Source organism: Corapipo altera, unplaced genomic scaffold (assembly GCF_003945725.1).
Source record: "Corapipo altera isolate COAL_440 unplaced genomic scaffold, ASM394572v1 1, whole genome shotgun sequence".
Classification (NCBI taxonomy): Eukaryota; Metazoa; Chordata; class Aves; order Passeriformes; family Pipridae; genus Corapipo; species Corapipo altera.
Genome location: NW_020884873.1, coordinates 30,143,930 through 30,165,196, shown reverse-complemented (window position 1 = coordinate 30,165,196; position 21,267 = coordinate 30,143,930). Strand labels below are relative to the sequence as shown.

Below are 21,267 nucleotides of genomic sequence, written 5' to 3'. Positions count from 1 at the left end.
GCTCTTGTGATGAACTTAACTCTCTGTATATTTTAATGTTCTGTGTGGTAGAATTTGAATATTAATGTGTATTTTACCTAAACCCAAATATCTCACCAAACATATTATCAGTGTCTTCATGGCTCTATTTCTCAAATTTGCTATTCTTCCCTAGATATAAGCTCCTTTTGGGAAATTATCACATCATACACACAAAAAAAAAAAAAAGGAAAAGTCACACATGTTTTTATGGTATGACGCATTTTCAGTGCACTGTATCTGGATATATTCAGCAAGAAAACAAATATCATCAGTAGCTACTAACCAAACTACTGGCATTTAAAATATAAACTGAAGGCAAATATACTATCAGTTTACTTCATCACTCACAAATCATAATCTCTCACATTATCACTCTCCAAAGATTAAGGAATGGATACAGACATAGCATTTTAATACATCTTCAAGGAACAAACAAAAACACAATACATGAAGTATCAGACACTAAGACCAATTTAATGTCTCTAAAAATCTGTAACTCATCCTCCTTCTGGGGGATAAGGTAGAATGTCAGCATTAAAGTAGTTTTTAATGTCTACATAGAGATTTAACAGCCCAACGTTAGAATCCTAATCTTGAAACTCTGGCCATTATAATTTCTCAACCAACATCGAGCCACAGCTAGGACAGTTCCCCCCAATATTTTTGTTTTCATCCTATGAAAGATGTCTACTCTTTTCAAATCCACACTACAGTTCTTCCTCATTTGTACTGTGTCATGCTAACAATATTTGGCATTCAATTTAGTGGCTAGCATGCTGCTGTTACAATTCTATGCACAGTCATAACTGAAAGAAAAAAATCTGTATGTCAATACACTTTTATTGATATACTGTTTAAGAACAGCCTATAGCTAATATCCTATGTGTAGATTTATAGTGCAGTAGTATTTACAGCTGAGAGAGACTACCATCTGTATGTAGTAGTAAGAACACCAATGTTTTCTTGCTTGCTCATTCTTTTCCCATTTGTTATAGTTTTACAAAGCAGTTGTCTTTCATTACCAGCTGGAGCACAAATAAAAAGGTTACTAATGTCACTTTTCTTATTCAGAAATCGAGGTCCAAAACTAACTCACTCCAATTAAGCTGTTCAGTAAATCAGTAGTCTAAAAGCAGTTTGACCCAAATACATATCTGACTCTGATGCCTAAAGATTTTTAGCTTTTTGTAGATTTTAATATAGCTGTATAATTTTCTTTCACTTTAGACAGATACTAAAACCCTTCTCACTGTTTGTGCTACATCCCTGAATTTCTGTTTAACAGTCTTTTGAAGGAAAGACATTTTAGCAAGGACATTCTGTTTGGGATGTACACCTGGACCGGAATAATAAGATATACTGTAGTTAAAACAAGATAGAGGGCCCAGAACCTTAGAAAGGCTCCAACTCAGCAGTTGGAGAGAGTGGTACCAGGAGCGAAAATGGTTTTTGGGTTGGACGTACTCACTAGATATGGTAATTAGTTAAAGTTATAAAAGTGTGAGAATTCTCTGTGTGTGTGTGTGTGCACCTATGTACTCCACGCACCTGAAAGCTTTCATTAAAGAACTGTTCTATACCTTATTTATATTAATATTAATATTGTTTGGAGAGCTTTTTCTTCCATTTTATGTATCAACTCAACAAATTTTAGTCACATGTACATTTTAAAGAAAATCATAAAGAAAACCAGAGTTACAAATCATGCTGCATTTTAATTGCATTTAATTGATATATATCTTCCCAAAGAATTCAAAACCGATTTACAAAGCTACCCTAATTTAGACACATTCTCCTGCTCAGCAACTGGAAAGAAGACTTGACAACACATTTCAGTGGTGGGACCACACCTCACACAGTGGGAGTCTCAGGGACAGGGCTGATCTGCTGCCCAGGACATCCCCTTGTACTCCATCCCTGACTGCCTCCCATCCAAAACAATTACTAATTTCCTAAATGTCCAGTGTTGATTCCCACTAGGCATATCAAAATCATATGACTTTTTTGTTCCACACAGCAGCTAAGTAAAACATGTCATACTGACTCACAACATACATCCCACGGCATTCTTTTTCCTCTTGAAGACTCAGCAGAATTGCTTGAACAGCAATTATGCTGCCTCCAGAAGCCTCCTTTTCCATCCACTTGAATTTACGAAGCTTGTTTCACTTGTGATTTTTCTGAGCTGTGATATTGCAGCAACGTTTTCGGTTTAACAGCCAGCTGTGTGCATTTTTTTAACTAGACTTGGCATTTATATTCTAGCAATCATTTTTTTAAAAAGGCATCAGCAAGGCTCACTTTGCCCTTGCCCTATTGAAAAGGTCTGCATGACTATGTGGCTTGATAAACAAACCACTGCCACTCATTCATTAAACACTGCTATAAATCAAACAGGCAAAATATTTCTAGCAGTTGCAAAAATGGAATGGATGTTTTTCCTAGAGTCAAAGCAAAGGTGAGAAAAAGAAGAATTTGCAGCCTGTACTCTGAGTCTGGTATTCAACACGTAGAGGTGTCTTATTTCTAAAAGAGCATATTCCACAATGAAGCTAAAATTCTCTGAAGGGAAGAAGGAGGTAGATTTTGAAGTACCCATTTCAGACAATCCCAAATTGACATACCAAGTCGAATTAGCCTCTCTGTTTGTTTTGTTGCCCTTCTCTGGTCTACCTACTGTTCACATCATTAGAGCAGAGATGACAGTCTAGGACCTGGCAACCTGAAATACTACACAGGTAGTATTTTTTTTTCTGCACTTGATTTATCATGAGAAGGTTTCGTTTGGCTCAATGGGTCAAAACTGGAAAAAAATCATCAGTATAATACTATTTATTATTAATAGACTTTCACAGCCATGCAGGCAAATGGAGAGAGACATTCTTAAGACAAATTAATGAAAATTCTATTATAATGTAGTTTGCTTAGTACATAAATCTCATGTCCATTAAAATTACAGAAACATTTTCATCCCTGTCATCTCCATCTCACTTAAGCACTCAAGCTCATTTATGTCTACTTTTTCTCTCACTGAAAACAAGTCTGATGGCCTAATTTAAAATTACACTTGGGTGAATTTAGAAGAGATTTTGAGGCTTGACGTCCATTAAGATTTGTCATAGAGCCCATCTTACCTTTCACCAGAGAAGCCTTATAACCAACCCATCTATCTTCTCTTTTTGCCATCCCAAAGCTAATCAAAACATCCTGGAATTATTTATAAGTTTTTCAGACCTGTGTCTTTCCTGTACAACACAATAGGACTTCTACTGCAAGTGCTGAAATGAAAATTACCAAGGTACTTCTTAAAAACTGAAGGGGCAGAGCCATTTCCAAGATACTCACAAGTGTATGCAGAGCCCTCAAACAGCTGTTTTGACTGGAAGCCCTTTCCTCCATATACTATTTAAGCAGCATTGGTTTAAATTTAAAACCTACACCACAGTAATAAAATAGAGGTGGTATTAACTGGTACCTTTGTTTCATGATTGCAAATTAGTTACGGGAAAGCAAAAACATAATGAATAGAATACCTAGACTGTGGCATTGCCTAACCCTTAGTCATTGGGTATGGTAGTCTTAATGATGAGCTTCCAATGGAGAACGTTTTATGGAGTAATCTAGATTTATTAAAAGCAAGTGATGAACACAGAAATTTCATCCTATGGCTTTTACAGAAACTCTCACAGTTGCGATCCCATAGACAAAACTCCTCTGTCATTTGTGCTAGCAGGATAGCCAACAGCAGGGGTAAATTAACTAACTCATGGCAGAGCACACAGTGCCGAGACTTGGCAGTCTCAAACCCCCTGGTTCTGACTTGAAAATACTCTAGGTAGTACAGATTTCTTTTTCCCCAGGTGTCCATAGTTTGCTTCTCTCTGCATTTCCAGCTTCAGTGTGTCCCTGCCCTGGTACTCTCTCCCCTGTCCTTCATTCCCTTTCTCAGCCCCAGCTCTGCTCCTTAAGTTTACTGTTGGATCCTAGACTTTCTTCCTCTCTGCTTCTGAGCAACCTGTTCTTACCTTATTTGTATATCCATGTCCTATATCCCAAACCATGCTTTATTTTCATTTGCAGCTCTCTTTGAAGAGCTGATGCACCCCTGCTCTTCCAGGGTCCTCCTCCAGCCTCAGCCTTCATTTCACATGCTACCCTGGCTATTTGTCCCAGGTAGTCTGCTCAGGCAACCTGTTTATCTCTTACTCTCATCTCTGTATATTTCTACCTCCCTACACATTTCTGGACCTCCAAACTCTTCTTCTTTGACATAAACCACAACCACCTTCCTGTTTTCCATCTCCAAAAGCAACTTCATCTTCCTTCTGCTCCAGTGCTGATACCACTCCATGGTCCCCTGTTCCAGCCACTCACTTAAGTGTCTTTTCAGCTCCTCTCACAACCTCATCAGGATTTTTATGCCAGTGTACACTCCCTGTGCAGTTTCTGTGACTTTTATATTTGTATCTAAAGTGCACGTCCCTGCAAACTCATCTGCTTTTTCCAACCGAATTACTGGCCTGATGAAAGATATTATTTCTTCTTCCAAACCTGGCCTCATTTTGAGACTGAAGGCTTCCTCTCCTCCATCAATTAGATTCCACAAAAAATGGAAGGGAGCGTAGGATAAATCTACTACCTAATCAAATGAAAACAGTTCCTCTTCAGAGAACTATTTATGCCTTTCTATAGCAAAACCATTTGATAATCTATAAAAAACCCAGTATCTCAGCTTCAGCCTTTTCCTAGGCCAGACAGGACAGTGTCCTTGCAATGCCTCCATGATCTCACATGACCGTCTGAAAAGTCTTTTAATATTTAAAAAAAATAAATCTTTGAGATACCTAAATGAATGAACTATGCACTTTAACATTCTAGTACAGCTCAAAGAGTGATGCACTGGGAGAAGAATTTTAGGTCAGAAGGGTGTTTTTATGGGAGAGGGAACAGTAAGGCCGCTGAAACCCCTGTGCTTGATATATGTGAGTATGTTTCAAGTTCACAACACAATCACATAGATCAAAGCTAAATTTAGAGACAGTGAATTATTCATTGCAACAGTAGTCAGCTAGGCTTATCTGGACTCTGAGGAACTGAGCACATCACCCCAGACAACACTCGTTCATAGACACATGGTTTTTCAGATCTATTTTTTGGCTCCACAGTACAAAAAAACCTGCATTGGTCAACCAGTTGCCCAGAATCTTGTTGAAGGTTTTTCTAAAGATAAGTAAAGAACTATATGTAGCTTGCTTTCAGTTTTTAATACATTAAAATTCCATTTACCCTTGTCTCCAGGGATACAGAAGTGACAATTCAATTGAACTGAGAAAGTAAATGTAAAAAAGAGAACAGCCACCAGTACAGCAGTTATTAGGATACTCAGACAACTGTGACATTCAGATTTCATTCCCTGTTCAAAGCAGACACTTGAACTGAGATGAAAGATAGTTCAAGTCCCTCCTCTAGATCCTGGGAGGAGCACGTTTAAGCATATGAAGAAGATTACATAAATTTATGAGAGGGATTAGATGACACTGGGCCTGTGATAGGAGACAATTGGACTCAAAGACCCAAAAGGCTGCCCCAGCCCTCTGTTCCCATGAATGTTTCCAAATCCAATTTACATATTTATTTAATACATAGATTATGTTCCATTGCTGTTGTAAGCATTAGCACCGAAGCTGCATATAACACCACTTCCTATTATTTAGCTTAAACATTCCCTTAGAGCTTTATCACCAGTTTGCCCTAGGGACCGACACTATTAGTTATACTCAGGGCTGGACTAATCAGTAAAAGGACAAATATCAGCAATGCTGTGCATCATCCTGCTGAAAATTTCTTTATTCAAGAGCTTGTTATTGATGAGCAGGAGCTTGCTAGCAGCAGAGGGGAACCATACGGGACTTGCTTTGTCACCTCAGGGAAACTGAGGAATGAATTCCTCTGTCAGACCTGTCAATCCATCATAGCATATATTTCTTCAGAACCAGGTGCTGACATGGATAAGAGCATTCATCCCAATCCAGCAGGCTTAAGAAGAAGCTTCCCTAACACGCTGGGGAAAGCTACTGTCTGTTTACTGCATTTTTGCTTTTTATGACAACTCTTGTCTCTTTCAGAGGTCTAACAGTTATTCAGAAAATAAATATATTTATCCTTTTCCTTGTGATTCTAAACCCTACTTATTTTTTAACTTACATTATTAGCTTACTTATGAAAAATCAATACTAGAATATAGACAGTGGAACCATTCCAGGATCTTTTTAATTACATTCTCCACACAAAGGGGTGTGGGAAGAAATATAAAATTAGTATAGAATGTCCTAGATGTCTAAAATTCACCTACAGTAGAGCAGCCAGCAATAAAAAATACTTATTATCATTTGTGTCAGAGTGAACATGCCATTGAGTTTGGCTGGGTTAGTTGTTTTACTGTCTAACCATGGTTTTGGGCTATCTGAAGGAAAATAACTGCACTGGTTATAGTCTGGGCTGGTATTTTTCCAGTGATTCTAATAGCAGTGAAAAACAACATCTGCAGCATGGAGTGGAAACTTTGCATTAAGGGAACACAATTCTCTAGAAAGCATTTCTGTGGTGAAACCAGAGTCAGGAAATCAGGCAGTAAAGGGGATCTTTGACATAAGATCTTTCTGATGATTATGCACAGAGTGGAGGATTCTGGGAGAATGAACTGCCAGGCAGACTATGCTCACTAGAGACAATTTGTGAATGTAATCTGCAAAAGGAGTGGCACGCAATGCTGCACTGAGGTACATTTTGCAGTTTCCATTTCCAGTTTAAGGTCTACATGGGATATTTACTGCTTGCACATTCTTTTCAAGACTGGGTTCCATCTGCCTGCATATTTCTCTTAAATAAGGAGCGGGCTACTTGTACATGGAATTACAAGTGTTGTCGCTGCTGAAATATGCATGGGACATACCAGCAGAAGTCAGTCACTGCTGGTGTTTATAAGGCAAAACAAAAAAATTAGCAGGATGCCAGTGTTCTTAACAGTCTCCTAAATTCTAAGAAAAAACAGTTACACTCAAGCACTTCTTAGCCATTATGACTCTCTGTCCCTTAAGATGTTCAGAACTATAAAAACTGCATTAAAACATCAGCTGTGGGGTTTTTTGGGGCGTGACAGATGATGTTCATTAAAATATAAACTTATCACTTGCAGTGTTCAGGATTACTTTGACAAGCAAGAGTAGAGACACATTAATAGACTCTGTGTGACAAACCAGGAAGACTGTGGGAAACAGAAGCAAACTTAAATGCATCAAAGGGTTCTTTCTAGTTTGCAGCACATGGTAGAGATAGGTTTTCTTCCTGCTCCATTTCAGGAATAAAAGGCTGTTTCTTCCTTCAGTAAAGGATATGCTAAAATATAAATGTTATCCCAGCCAGTCAGGTATTTCCCCTGCCCTCAACACATGAACAGCTGAGAACGAAATAATTTGTGTGCAAGATTTACCATGTTTATAATTATGTTTGCAATATACGCTATTTCCAGTTCAAATACAGGTTGCTTGTAAATCACTGTGTTTGACCTGCAGTTTTACATCCTGCTTCTCTGCTGCATGTTTCTCAGTGCAATTATGAATTTGGTCCTTAGGGAGACACAGGGTGAGATGAGTGTGATGACTCATGAGGTACCAAGGTTGAGAGCAGCATCTCCACCCAACAAATGGAAGAACATTGCAACAAAGGGCATTTTTAGCATTGCAATAAAAAACATTCATCTGATTTCACAACAGCAGTAGTGACTTCCATCTGTGAACCCAGTCCTCCTCTTCTCTAGAGGAAAACAATGAAAAGAGAAGTTACTTGCTAAATTAAAATCAATAATAAAGAGATTCACCTGTTATTACCACAGTATTTTTCATCCACCCAGCTCAAATACTTTGGAAAGATCCATGATATCATCTGTACTGTCTGGGCTTGGACTTTGGATCCCAAGTGCCTCCTGATTCTGAGCTCAATTGCATCCCACCATAGCAAGGGCAGGCAGCTCCCAAGCCACAACACTGCTACAGATGTTCCATTTCCATAAAAGGACTATTTCTAGCTTCCTTATATACAACAGAGATGAAAATCATTGAAGTTCAGATAAAAATAACCTGTCTCCCACATCTCCTAAGTAGTCTGGTTGCTCCCCAGACCTTCAGACCTCTCATTTCTCTGTCACATTCATTTCATCTAGAAATGAAAAATTCTTAAACTGTGAATGACTTATAAGTTAGGGTGTTTGGATAAGTCATTGTGCTTTGGTTCAATTTTTTTCTCTTGGTCCTTCACCTTAATTCCTGTGAAGCTGAACTCTCGATGCCAGGACACACTTTCTCTGTTGATACCACACACACTGGATACAAAAGCAGTGCCTGGTAAGAGCCATTAGCAATTCCAGTACATTTGCACATTACTGCAAACATTTGGAAGGACAGCACACTGCATGGCATGCAGGGTCTTTTCATGCCACATTCTTGTGCGGAGACAAAGCTTTTGTCTCAGGCCATACAATAGATGCCCTCCAAACCGAAGACATGAATAAGACATTTCTAGTAGTATCTTCCTTTGTGCCAAATGTGGACATTGATATGTTATCCCATTTATGCACCATAGTCTTAATGCATGAATAAGGCACTTATATCTTCTAATAATTCCAGTGGCAGTGGGTCTTCCAAGAACACTGAAAACTGTCAAATTTCTTCCTCCAATAAGTCTCAATATATTTCTGGGTGGGAGGACATAAAGAGGTTTTATACAACCTCTGGAAAGGTTCCAGTTTGAAAAATCATGACTGGTCAATTCCCTTAGTTGTAGCACATCACTTGCATGCTGCTACTTTAATTTCTAGAATAATGCAATTCAAGTGGTGAAAAGCTACTGTTACCTGGACAAAAACTGTGACTTTTCACTGGGGACTCCAGTCTCTTCAGGAGGGAATTTAATTTCTGCTTTTCCCTATCTCACCCCGACAAAAAAGGTTTCCCATCAAAACAACCAGTAGCTGAGGCTCCAGATGCTTACAGGGAAGATGAAAGACCATGGTAAAGTCTCTAAGGAGTCAACATGTGCCCACACTACAGCCTTGGACTGATGTGGAATCCACCTTTCCCTGCCTTCCAAAGGGCTAAACAGACTTCAAATCCCCAATATTTCATGAAACAAAATTTTTGTTTTCCAGTCAGTCATAACCATTATCTCAGTTCCTACTGAGTAAGATTTTCTAACTGTAACACTCCAACATGTTCTCACTCATTCTTTTAATCTCCATCTATTCTTTCTACATCAAGCACCATCTAAAGTGACAGAGAGGTAGACAATGCAGAAGCGTTTTCAAATCCAACTGGGAAACACACTTGAAAGAAAAGTATCAAAACCATCAAAAACCACACACAAAATATAACGGCACACAATTAATTAACCTGTCAAGAGAGAAGCAGACATAATTGTTCTGATGAGCTTTTTAGATTGTCAGTTGCTTCCTCTTGCCAGGTGCAGCTGCAGTGATAGCCAGGGGGGAGCTCACAAAAATACTACACAGTCAATCCAGAACAAAAACTGGCCTTCAGACAACTGGCCAGGAACTCACTGAATAGAAGAGCTTCACTCCAGAAGAAATCAGACAAAGCCAGGGTGGACTTTTTGTATGGGTTTGTTTTTTTGGGTTTTTTTGGTTTGTTTGTTTGTTTTAATTTTCCATTTTGCACAACTGGCACCAATACTATTTCTATTAAAAAAAACCAAAATCCAAAAAATAAAACCAAACCCAAATAAAATAACAAAAAAAGCAAACAAAACCACCACCATCAACACCAGCAGCAACAACAAAACCACACACAGAAAAAGAGTAGTTGGAGCTCAACTGGAGCCTTATATATGGAGCTTTTCAGGCTCAATCCAGTTTTTACACTTTGTTTCAACTGACCCTCTTGGGCTCTCACCTTCATTTCTGTATGGGATTTAAAGCAAACTTTACATTACTGCTTCCAGAACTCATGTCTTACTTTCTTAGCTTTCTGTAAATTTTTTTTTCATTTGATCAACATTTCAACTGTTTCTTTGATTATATAATGTCCTAGTGCAGATCACTCTTACCCACACTGACAGCCATAGCTTTCTTTTTTGGTCCAACTTGTAAAAATTTTTTGGAATTCAGAAAATCCTCTATGTTAGATGGGGTTAAATCACTACCAAGATTAAAGGGGTTTGTTGACTCTTTGCCATTACACAAGTTTCCTTATTCTGGGGCCTTTCTTGTTCATAAGTTCCTCGTAGCTTATTCATAAAGTAAATAAGTAGGAAATGGATAATCCTTCAGGTACAAATAATTACAGTGTCAGGATGGGAGGTTCTCTGAAATAGCAGATAGTTATTCATGTATTACTCACCCTTTTTTTGTTTGTTTGTTTGTTTTTTCAGATTTCAGCCATAAAATTTCAGCTGAATCTCAATAGGCATCCTGGAAAATAAATACACTCTGTGAGCAAAACTCCATCTTAGCTGTCCTGACACATACTTCAATGGGGGACATAACCCTGTTTTTTACAAAAGTACTCTCAAAACCTGTTTCATAGTGGTAGTCTGCTAACAGAAGCAATATTTTTTGCTTCCCAAATTCTTGCTATCCATAATTTCAGAACCTAGCTTTTAGAACATGTTCCCAGGCTACAATGCATAAGTCTACATTTAAAAGATAAAGGAATTTTTATTTCCTATGTCACTAGTAGGGATTTCATTAAGTGTTTTGACTACTAGCATGCCATCAAGTGATAGCATGTGCTTCAGATATGAAGTGATGAGCAATAGTGTGAAAATATAAGTTTCAAAGCTTCATATTCATTAACAGTTTGTTTCAAATGCCTGAAAAATTATGTGAGAGATGACCAGAAAAATACTCAAAAGTCTATTATTAAATCCCTTTCTATCTACCACTGAGTAATGATCCAAATACTCAGATGCTGGAAATTGATGAAGAAACGTAGGAAGGTTTTTGTGCACTTGTAGATAGACCTGTGCCCACTCTAGAAGAACCAACTGCTGCTATATTATCTTATCCATTTTCACAAATCCATAAACACAGTGGATAACGAAAACAGGATAACAGAAAGACACTACCTGTACTGGTTGAGTTAAAGTATTTTTTGTTTTATTTTACTACGTGAAGACATGGCTGTATTTGTTTTCTGAAGTTCTATGTTACTGAAATATGCACGAGAGGCTAAAGAGGCCACAATGTGACATTGCCATAAGTGGTTTGATGCATGAGGTTCTTTCACTTCCCAAAGGAGAATACAGGGTAGGTGGAAAGCTTCCCTTATGAGCTAAAATTCTGTGTAAATAGAGCCAGATCCTAAAATGTTTTGGTGTTTTTTTGGTTGTAGAAATGATGGTGCATAAATTGGCTCATGCAACATATAGTCGATTTACAATTATGAATGAATGCACACAGACACTAGAAGCAGTCCATTTGAAAATTCAGGCTCATGAAATATCATAGAAGGCAATAAGGCAAGTCACATGCAAAAGCAAAAGAACGTTTGCCAGTTCACTGTGCATTTACAGGATGCACCAGGGAGGCAGCAGTCCATTAGGTAAGATTTAACGTAGTAAAATGCATCTGTCTATGTGATAGAGCAGCAACAGCCTGCACAGACCAAGACACCTTTTCCTCATTTCATTTGAATCCAGACTGCCTGCAATGCTCTCAGTATCAATGACACTCTTCCAAAAATATAAGCTGAATCAGGCTTGTACTCATTTATTGGCTGATCATCACTCTACAAGACCTGATTACAAACACAGCTACACCAGTCTAATAACAAAATAATTTAGTATGATGCAATGGAGTTTCATGCTGTCAGAACTGAGAAGAGAAACAAACTAAATGTCATAGAACAGGAGAAATGAGAGAGTAAGCCAAAAAAAGTAACCTAGCCTGGCAGTGTCAGACCTGTCAATGTGACGAGACAGAGTTTTCAATGGGGCATGTGCTTAAGATTCTTGCTAACACAGGAATAAACACGTTGATTTTGGCAATGTGACACTATATCTATGTGTCTGTGTATGCATAAGCCCACTCAATGTGCATAGACTGCTGCCGTACTGTTCTGCAGCTACTAGGCTAATAAATTTATAGAGAAGGAATAAAACAAAATCTAAAATCCACTGCTTGGAAAAGGGACCTTAAGAGTTTTCTTTTATTCCACCTAAATTTGGAAAGGCTCATGTAATTTGAAAACATCCAACAAATATATTCAACTCGGGCTTGTAAGATACACAGACATGCAGCAAGATGCTGGTCTATGAATCATTAATTAGTATGCTCATACACATTTACCTCAGAAGTAAGATTGAAATGAAGTTCAACATGGTGACAGGGTGACAGGGAGAAAGATCCAGTTCACACGGGTTCCTGCTAAATATCTCCACTAAGCAAATGGCATGATAAAACTGTTTATTATTAAATCCGGATGATATGCATCAAGCCATTGGAAACTTCATATATCAAACAAGCCAAATTTAAAGTACTCAGTTGTCACTGTAAACCAAGGCATGTCTAGACAGGTTGGTGTAACAGAAAAGGCTGGTAAAATAAAACTTACCCAGCTGTCTGTCCCCAAGGCACTTTTAAGACTGTGACACTGGGTTTTTTTAGGGTTACTAGCTGGAATGACTTATAGAAGACTGCAAACAGTTGTTGCTTTCCAAACTTCAGTTTCATAAAGTGAGTCCTAATTTCTAAGAATAGTGCTAATAATTACGCCACATAATGTAGCTCACTACAAACAAAAAAATAAACACAGCCTTATTCAACCTCTGGTGATATTCTTATCTTACATGTAACACAAGTCAATGAAATGCCAGCAGCAGAAATGTTTTGAATTAAAGGCATTCATCTGATTAGAAGCTTCATTTTGATCTTCAGCATGAATTTACTCTAAACCTCAGGCTAGATTTGAGAGCTGCTTATCATATGTGGGCTAACTAGCTCACAGAGGAGACAGGAGGAATTCCCAGGTTAGGAGTGAAAAGAAGGCTCACACACTTGATACAGAAAAATATTTTTTCATTTCAGTGCCCTATAATTTTTTTAATACATTACCTGAAAATGGGGCAGTTTGATTTATTTCACAGGCTTGCTACCACCACACAGTAGTGAAGAAGAATTTCTTTAGAGTTACCTGTTTCTCCAATATATGTAATTTGGACAGTTGGTCTAAATTACAGATAAAAAACACAACAAGGTTTAAATTTTATGAAGCTCTTCGTGTCCTGAGTGTGTAAGTGTTCTTGTGTGTGTTTGAACAGTTTGTGCAGTTCTAACATATTTTACATTTTCAGCCCACATTGTGACTAAAGAGAAAACTCTAAGAAATTATAATAACCCATTCTATGTTTTGACTACTGTAACAGAGATTTACTTACAATCACTGGAATAGGAAATAAATCCCGGGCTTCAAAAGTTTATTTATTTTCTCAGCTTGGTAGACTGAGAAAGAAGGAAGAACCCATCAGGATCTCCAAAAGCAACGCTACATATTGGAATGAAACAGAAACATAGGATGCAGTCTACCTGAGGCAACATATCTACAAGTGGGAGCTGCAGGGTACCTTGAAATGAGCTATTCTTAGCACAGCAGTGTAGAAATGCACCACAAATAACTATAATCCATTTTCTTAGAGCTGACCTTCAGTTAGATGGTTATTTACAGTGTTTGCCCTGGGAGAAGCATCCCGATTTCTCAAGCAGACAGCCCAGCTGGGGGAAAATGGGGCATGGACAAAACATATGCTCTGATCATTAGTACTTATTTAACATAATCAGTCATTCACACATGTTTTGGCAGTCACTTGTGCCACAATCAAAATGAGGTTTTCCATAAAAATATGCCACATCACACAGAAGGACTAGGATGGGACATTTAGTTTAGACTCAGTCCAGTAACTGTGCGTAGATGTCCAGTTTAGACTCAGTCCAGTAACTGTAGCACTGCACAGGCATGTCAGCAGGTGGTAAGTTATTACTGAAAATCTGTGAGGAAGGAGCTTATGACAATTACTATAACTCAAAAACATTAAATAAAACAAGTTTTCCTTCTCTCAGTGTAACAGCTTTGGGAATTGCTCTTGTACACTTGGTTACAAAGGACAGAGGGAAAGAGTTGCTGTTTAGAAAACAGGATTTCTTCCTGGTAAATATACATTAACTGAAAATATGCCATTGCTACTGGCTGCTCTGTAACTAATTCCTCTACTTAGGACGTCTTAAGAGTACATCTAAAGAGAGACCATATTCTCCCTAGGAACAATTAAAAAATCATCATATCTTTAGCCTGACTGTGGGATAAGCAATTTATTTGTTTGTTCTTCTAATGAAAAGGTAAATAAGCACGCCATAAATATTTAATTTGCACTCTTTCTTTCTTGCCAATATGTGGTTGGGTTTCTCATAGCAACAACAGCCGTGCCATTGTCAACAACAGGCCACTTGAGTAACTGCAAGCCTGAACTAATTCCACTGATTGTAACAGCCCTACATCTGTCCTTCATCATAGCTGTTCTGCTGGTACCAGCCGGAAAGGCTTGCTCATTGCGGTTCAGCAAGCCAAGGGTCAGTAAACTAGTCCCTAGTGGGAGGTCCTAGTCCCTCCTACCTTCCCTGGCTCACTTCCATTGGGATGCTTCTTCTACAGGGATGCAGGAACAAGCGGAGATAAACACTGATAGCTACACATGCTCCAGAAACCACTGAGCAAGAACAGTTCTGCGACAGTGAAAAACAGGGGGAACAGAAACCCATGCTGGTTCAGCAATTTCAGAAGTCCAGATTCAAAGCAGTGTGTCAGGAGTGGCATCTGATCCACCATCAGCTCACTGTGATGATATTAAATCTTTTAACTTGTTGCTCCTACTGAATTCTTCTTTTTGGTCACCAGGCATGCGAAGTCCCTGATTTCATTCTGCAGATAATCATGACATTTACTGGTGAACCAATTTTCTGCCCATGACCTTCTCCTTAATATCCAGTTGGCCTTGGTCAAACTCCCAATTAAAGATTCTTCCTTCATTAATAAACTGTTTATATACCACTTTTTCAGCTATTATTGTGCTATTACGCACATCAGTCAAGAGGCCAGCAGTCGCTAAATGCAGGTTTCATGCTCCACACTAGGTAGCTATTTGTTTCTCTAGCTGTCTATGAATTTCACAGCAACTAATAATTCATGAAAGCAGCTAAATGTGAGGAAAATTATAACAATACAAACTATAATGAACTTTTTATTGCAGTTTACATTGCCAGTGTCTGGAAGTCTCGAAATATTACTGAACAAATCCCTACTATTTCAAATAATTGCACGTAACATGGTGCTGCAAAATAAACTGCCTAGGTAAACTACACAGAGCATTCCAGAAGGCAAAGATTTAATCAGAAATCAATCAGCATGTATGTCCTTTGAATTTAACAATGAGGAACTGTCAGTGCAGCTGAAAATCTCCCAAGTTAGATTTTACCCTAGTTACTAGCCTTTTAGAAGAATACAAAATATGATCTTAAAAATCCCTATAACCAATTGACTACATGTGTCAACTTGCCTTAAAAGATTAACTAAATTATGTAGAAAGGGGGAAACAGCTGGTAGGATTGTCAGGATTTAGAACTCTTTGATGTGTGCTCCATAAGTGCTGAGACAGGGCACTTGAAACCACATATAATACTATGAAAATGTGCTTTGAAATGCTTTGCAAATATACAGTGCTACATAGCTGCTATTACAATGACTGTATCTAAAATGTGCATGCACACATCATCTTTGAATGGGGAATGTTATGAAATCCTTGACCATGCTGGAAGTTATCTCAAAGAAGTGTCCTTGAAGGATATTTTCTTACACCTTGTAAGTTCCTGTTATTGTAGGACTAATCAATCTCATCAAAGTTAGTGGAAAATAAGTTTGTGTTGAAAATCTAGCACTTGCCTGTTTTTTCAAATTGACACCTACATGCCAGTTTCTTCCTAGCTAATAACCTCCACTTTTCTCAGGTTCCTAGGTTAATGAGGCCAAATTCAGAAGTATTAGACACTACACATGACTTGTAGTCCCCAAATCCATCAAAACTCTGATCTAAAAGACCCTCCTCATCTGTCCTCAGAGCTTGGAGGTATCCAAAATTACCAGCTGACTCCTTATACTGTCTTCATAATTTTCTGGGCATCGGGAAATATACATGTTCTCCTTACTCAGAGCTGCATTTGGGGAATTTTATGGTCTCTGTTCTCTTTAAGCTGACTTGGGCTCCAAAAATAGATATTCTCTGACATTTACCGCAAAGTCTGCATAGAATTCTAGCCTCTCTATAATCAACAGAGAGAGCGAGGCAATTTTAAGCTACCATTCATCTGGCCCACGAAGATGTCTCCTTTAGAACTGGACCACAGGACATGAAAGTGGGCATTTGACTCTGCGGATTATGAAAGATGACTGAGTGACTCTGTGCACACCAACATTTGAGCAGATGCTTCCCATCTTCTTCTCTAATGCACTTGGGATACTAATACCATTTAAACAACTTGTAGCTACTTCATACACAGAGAGTGGATTTCTTAAAACGGTAGAACTGATAGCGACAGCAGTTCTGCTTAGAACTGTTAGGCTTCAGTTACCCTAGTTTTGAGGAGAGGGAGACGGGGACGTACATATGTAAAATTCACATAATGTGAGGAAAGTCTGAAATATTGAATATGAGATTTTACATTGAAGAGAAAATTAAAAATGTTTACGGACCCCTAAAATTTCACTAAAAAAAAAAAAAACAACCTAAAAAAACCCCCACACCACCCAAAACTGAAACCAAAGTGAGGAGATTACTTCCCCTCTGAAATAATTTCATTATGACTAGACTGCATCACATTCTTCAGACATTCTTTAAAGTCCATTAAATTTTTTTATTTTCAAATCAAAATGTTTGTCTCAGAGCCTCAAATACAACAGAATAATTTCTGCTTGATGCATTTCAGGACATTAGCAGCAATAAGAAATAGCTAAGTAAGAAATTTCTGCTCAGTCAAGCATTAACAGGAACTGTAATATAAGGGCAGGTTTTAAAATATTTTTTCCCAGTGTATTATTAAAGCCGGATCAGAAGAAATTTTTAGCAAGAGAACAACATTGCAATTTTATCAGGAAACAAAGTGGGCCATTTTAATTTGACATTGAGATACACTCTATTTGGTTGAATTACTGGCCATTTCTTTCTATTTAAAAGCAGGTATACAACCTAGGGTAGAGAAATAATCATTTAATAGTAGGTCTACAAATGAACCTCTATACTAGAATGTTAAAGCACTCTAATGAACAAAACCTCTTATTTTAAGTACAAATTAAGAAATATTTTGCTCTACAGAAAAGAGCAAAGGAAAGCTTAAGAGAAAAAAACACCTTTGATATAGTATGATATAAAGAGTGCTTATAACCCCAGGGACCATGATATTACCAGTTACACTAGCAAAACTCTATTTACTGAGGCAAACCTGGATTTGCTTGCTACTTTTCAAGTTAGACATCACGATTCAGAGAATATGAGTTTTGAAGGTCTCTCCAGAGACCTACCAACAAGACCGGATTTTCAGAGATCGCTTCATCAGAAACTTGAAGGTGTCTCAATGCACACACTCATGTGGAACCTTTCAGAAGACTTCAGGGCTGAGAGTGGGATCTTTGGGATCACGAGTGACTGCAGCATAACAGACTTTTTTTACAAACATTAGCAAACAAACACAGCACACTTCTTCATCTTTGTTTTAAAAATTAAGAAACTGACACTTAATGAGGTCAAATGAGTTTACTCACAGGAGGCTGGAGTGATAGTTTCTTTCCCGTCCCTTGCTGTGGCTCCACAGCTGGGAGTAGTAACCTCCCTGGTCACTTCTATCACTTTTCAGAAAAATGTCTCTAACTTACTAAAATTGCCATTACATTTTCTGGTTTACCCAAATCTAGTCTAATCAGGCTACTTCCCACTCTAGCTACTGAACTACTATCCTCCCTCATGTTCCCCAGGTAAAATGCCACTCAATTCAAAGATAAGAAAAGGAATTACAGACCATACAATTTTTTTTATGAGGAAAAAGACGCTAAAATCACTTTCTTTTTCAAAGAGATTCTTCATGCTTTGTCCATCATAGCAATGCTTTAAAAATACACAGGGCTACATAGCTGCTACTACAATTACTGTATCTAAAAATAAGCTATTCAGGTATCATAGAGAAACTCATTTAGAAGAAAGAAAACATAAATCACAATACTCTAGATCTATAAAAAACACATCCTTGAATGCTTTTATGAACTTATTTCATAAAATACATACACATAACTGTGATACACAGAGACTAAGTCAGTTTGTTAATACTCCTCTTCCAAGTACCTGATAAATAAGTCAATAATAATATTCAAAACAAATCTCCTATTTCCTAGATGTGCTATCATTGCTACATTTTCCTAAATTAGATATATTTTACTGCAACATATTTTGCATTTCTTGTTTCAGTTAACTAGGACTTTATACATATGTAACAAAAGCAAAAATAAACAGATGAATAGAAAAGTTTCACTGTTTTAATATATCCACAACAGACAGATGATTATTTTGTTGCTTGGTGAACTTTTCCTGTGCAGGAAATAGCAGACAGGTATAAACTAACATGAGCAGATTTATAACCATTGAATGTAGGTATTAGCTGAAATAATGGCTCTATGGAGTGAAAAATTAATTTTTTTAATTGTTGACCGTTAGAATTGCTGATAACTACATCTATTTATACCTCCAGGTTATCAGCATATAAAGAGAAAACTGACTTGTTGCCTGGTAAAGAGACTCTATGTTCTCTTTTTTGTTCTGGAACAAAAGAAAGAAAATAATAATAATGAAAATTCAAAAGAAGCAAGCATTGCATTGTAGATAGCTCTTTAAATCTTCAAAGCTAAGAAATTATTAGTAATTAGGAATAAGAAGCATTTAAATAATGAAACTCAAGTAAAAAATAAAAAATTTTTGCCAACCTTTGAAGGCATTAGTTAACCTCATTCTCTAACATTTAAATACGGTTTTCATATAATTAAGAAGTATCTGATACTTTCTCTTTTATTTTACATGCTCAGGCTACACATACACAGACTGCATTTTCCTGTGAAACTGTCAATGCAAGACAAAGAAGGCAAAAGAAAAATCTAATAAATACTGCTTGCCTTGAAAGAGGAAAATCAAAGCAAAATTCAGTACCTGATTAACTCCTTTCCTTATTGCTTCAAAAGTAAGAGTACAAAAGAAAACAAACACTCTGTTTTCTCACGTGATTCCATCAGTAAGCCTCCTAAGGGGAAAGGATGTCTGACTTACAAACTAACACCACAGGAGTTCTGAGAATTCGTAAAGCATTTGGTTGCTTTACTCTCCTTGTCCTTCATCCCTAAACATCACATAATAATGTTAAAAAACTGCTTGAGTCTTGACAGGCAGGTCTACATGTGAATTAAACTGCTATGGCTTTCATTTCTTGTTTTTTACATACTAAAAGGGGATTAATTATCAATATCCTTAATGGTGCTAAAATGTGTTTAGAAATAATACTTGCAAGTATCAGGCAGAAGACAACAGTAAGTATGCATCTTTTCAGTGTTTCTTCTTTTGCAATGTAAAAATGCTTGCCATAGAGACCTAGGAGTGACTTCAATTTAGGGAAATATTTTTTTAGTGCAGTGATGCCACGTTGTTTGCTTTGACTTTTAAATTTGCTTTAAGATATTGAAAAGTTCTTAAGTTCAGTGGCATTAATTTTCATTTTAACTGCAAAGTTAAATTCCCATACATTTATAATTCCATGAAATTTCTTTCTCTTTCCAGGAAGGTTTATTTTTACCTCCCTTGTATAGACTGTCCCCACCTGCTTACAAATATTTAACAGTAATTAACAGACATAAAAAGACCAGATGCCTTCCTTTCTGCAGATCAAAAAATAAGCAAAATGTGCTTGCCCTTTGAGACACTATTCACCAAAAATGCTTTTCGAGCATGCTAAATGAACTAAGATCACAAGTGTTCAGCCCAAATTTCACATGAAGAGCTATGATATTTTGCAGCATGCTTCATTATCCTATTTATTATTACCTTCCTTAGGGTTTGTGAGGTTGAAAGTGGCATTTCTGACTGACCACCAAAACCAAGCAGGAACCAATGGAAAGGAAGGAATCCATCAAACCTCTTACCATACAATGCTAAAACAATATTCCTTCCCTTGTATCATCTGCCCTCACTCAGTAAGAAGGCTGGGGAGTCTCTATACTTCACTGTTCAAAGCTCAGAAGATGATCAATACAAAACCCTCCCTGAACCTTCTCAATATTTTCCACCTCTGCAAGTCAAAAGGGCAAATTTATTTGTTGCCAGACTGGCTATTTCTCCTCACCTTCAGGCACCTCCTTCTTAAAATATAAGAAGGTTGGGGGAGGAGGGTGGGGAGAAGAGGGAAACTAATATTTTTCCTAACATTCAACATATCCAAATAAATCCATTTTTTACACGCTCCTGTCCAGAATTATATTCTTCTTGCAGGTCTTCTCAATGACATAAGGATGGTTTGACAGATCAAGAGTTAAAAGACAGTGAAGAGTTAAAAGAAGGTCAGAGAAGCCAACAAGGAAAACTGCAGCAAAAAGGGCACTGTCACAGAGCAGGAAGGCCTAACTAACAGTTAGATAGTCCATGACTATCATTTTGAAAGTTCATGAAATGAGCAGTCACCATCATGAGCAGCAAAAAGCACGTCCCACGAGACAAGTAAACAGGAGGTGAAGCTCAGTGCAGCCCACAAAACACCTACATGAATACCCACGATGTGTCAGCATCTGGCCCTCGGAGTGCATTACTATGGCTGAGTAAGACAGTTTAGCAGTAAGGTTTACACCTCACAGTAGTTGCTGCACGGAAGTCAGATCACCACTCTGGGAACATACTCTTAACCAAAGGGCTGAAACTGAAATTGTTAGATGGACAACTAAGTGAAAGAAAAAACTAAAAGGAGGCAGGAAAACATTTTTACCATTGACTATGAAAGTTACATATAAGATACAATTTAGAGAGAGTTTCAAATTACAGCAGATGGTGATTGCACAATTTCAGTCCTACTTGACTCTTTTGTGGATATACCATTTATCTATTGCTCCATTTGTC

The 21,267-nt window shown here is 37.6% G+C and overlaps 1 protein-coding gene across 13 annotated transcripts in view; it reads right to left on the bottom strand.

Moving 5' to 3' along the window:
• Positions 1-21,267, bottom strand: part of KCNC2 (potassium voltage-gated channel subfamily C member 2) — a 257,075-nt gene that overhangs the window by 170,766 nt on the left and 65,042 nt on the right. The window lies entirely within an intron of this gene.